Below are 2688 nucleotides of genomic sequence, written 5' to 3' on the forward strand. Positions count from 1 at the left end.
AACTATACCGAAAATCACGATAAACCCCTAATCTTTTAAAGATTTCACTTACACTCCCAAACAAAAATACACTTAAAACCATAGGAAAACCAAAACTTTGATCTACTAAGTAATTTAAAGTGTATTCCAGGTTTTGTTCCCGTTTTTAAATCAAATACGACAATTCAGTTTTTCGGCCTAAATTTTTGCTGCACAAAAAACTGTTTCCAATTTGATTTTTTTTGATGTCATAATAATCGTCTAGAAATTCTAGTTTGTATCATATAATTTTTTTTAGATATCTGGGCTACAGAGCATTCCATAGAATCGATTCGATTGTTCGTAACTATACCGAAAATCACGATAAACCCCTAATCTTTTAAAGATTTCACTTACACTCCCAAACAAAAATACACTTAAAACCATAGGAAAACAAAAACTTTGATCTACTAACTAATTTAAAGTGTATAACGGGTTCTGTTCACGTTTTTTACATCAATTACGATAATTCGGTTTTTCGGCCTGAATTTTCGCTGCACAAAAAATTGTTTCCAATTTTAATTTTTTCGATGTCATAATAATCGTCTAGAAATTTTAGTTTGTATCATAAAAATTTTTTTAGATATCTGGGCTACAGAGCATTCCATAGAATCGATTCGGTTGTTCGTAACTATACCGAAAATCACGATAAACCCCTAATCTTTTAAAGATTTCACTAACACTCCCAAACAAAAATACACTTAAAACCATAGGAAAACCAAAACTTTGATCTACTAACTAATTTAAAGTGTACTCCGGGTTTTGTTCCCGTTTTTTAAATCAAATACGACAATTCAGTTTTTCGGCCTGAATTTTCGCTGCACAAAAAACTGTTTACAATTTGATTTTTTTCGATGTCATAATAATCGTTTAGAAATTTTAGTTTGTATCAGATAATTTTTTTTAGATATCTGGGCTACAGAGCATTCCCTAAAATCGATTCAGTTATTCGTAACTGTACCGAAGATCACGTTAAAGCCCAAATCTTCTGAAGATTTCACTTACACTCGCAAACAAAAATACACTTAAAACCATAAGAAAACCAAAAGTTTCATCTACTAACTAATTTAAAGTGCACTCCGGGTTCTGTTCACGTTTTTTAAATCAATTACGACAATTCGATTTTCCTGCCTGAATTTTCGCTGCACAAAAAACTGTTTCTGATTTTATTTTTTCCGATGTCATAATAATCGTCTAGAAATTTTAGTTCGGATCATATAAATTTTTTTAGATATCTGGGCTATAGAGCATTCCCTAAAATCGATTCAGTTATTCGTAACTATACCGAAAATCACGTTAAAACCCAAATCTTCTGAAGATTTCACTTACACTCGCAAACAAAAATACACTTAAAACCATAAGAAAACAAAAAGTTTCATCTACTAACTAATTTAAAGTGCACTCCGGGTTCTGTTCACGTTTTTTAAATCAATTACGACAATTCAGTTTTTCGGCCTGAATTTTCGCTGCACAAAAAACTGTTTCCAATTTGATTTTTTTCGATGTCATAATAATCGTCTAGAAATTTTAGTTTGTATCATATAAATTTTTTTAGATATCTGAGCTACAGAGCATTCCATAGAATCGATTCGATTGTTCGTAACTATACCGAAAATCACGATAAACCCCTAATCTTTTAAAGATTTCACTTACACTCCCAAACAAAAATACACTTAAAACCATAGGAAAACCAAAACTTTGATCTAATAACTAATTTAAAGTGTATTCCGGGTTTTGCTCCCGTTTTTTAAATCAAATACGACAATTCAGTTTTTCGGCCTGAATTTTCGCTGCCCAAAAAACTGTTTCCAATTTGATTTTTTTCGATGTCATAATAATCGTCTAGAAATTTTAGTTTGTATCATATAAATTTTTTTAGATATCTGGGCTACATAGCATTCCATAGAATCGATTCGGTTGTTCGTAACTATACCGAAAATCACGATAAACCCCTAATCTTTTAAAGATTTCACTAACACTCCCAAACAAAAATACACTTAAAACCATAGGAAAACAAAAACTTTGATCTACTAACTAATTTAAAGTGTATACCGGGTTCTGTTCACGTTTTTTAAATCAATTACGACAATTCGATTTTGTGGCCTGAATTTTCGCTGTACAAAAAACTTCTTCCGATTTGATTTTTTCTGATGTCATAATAATCGTCTAGAAATTTTAGTTTGTATCATATAAATTTTTTTAGATATCTGGGCTACAGAGCATTCCCTAAAATCGATTCAGTTATTCGTAACTGTACCGAAAATCACGTTAAAACCCAAATCTTCTGAAGATTTCACTTACACTCGCAAACAAAAATACACTTAAAACCATAAGAAAACAAAAAGTTTCATCTACTAACTAATTTAAAGTGCACTCCGGGTTCTGTTCACGTTTTTTAAATCAATTACGACAATTCGATTTTCTGGCCTGAATTTTCGCTGCACAAAAAACTGTTTCTGATTTGATTTTTTCCGATATCATAATAATCGTCCAGAAATTTTAGTTCGTATCATATAATTTTGTTTAGATATCTGGGCTACAGAGCATTCCCTGGAATTGATTCGGTTATTCGTAACTGTACCAAAAATCACGTTAAACTCCTATTTTCTAAAAATTTCGCTTACACTCCCAAACAAAAATATACTTAAAACCATAGGAAAACCAAAACTT

This window comes from Diospyros lotus, unplaced genomic scaffold (assembly GCF_014633365.1).
Source record: "Diospyros lotus cultivar Yz01 unplaced genomic scaffold, ASM1463336v1 tig00011006, whole genome shotgun sequence".
Taxonomy (NCBI): Eukaryota; Viridiplantae; Streptophyta; class Magnoliopsida; order Ericales; family Ebenaceae; genus Diospyros; species Diospyros lotus.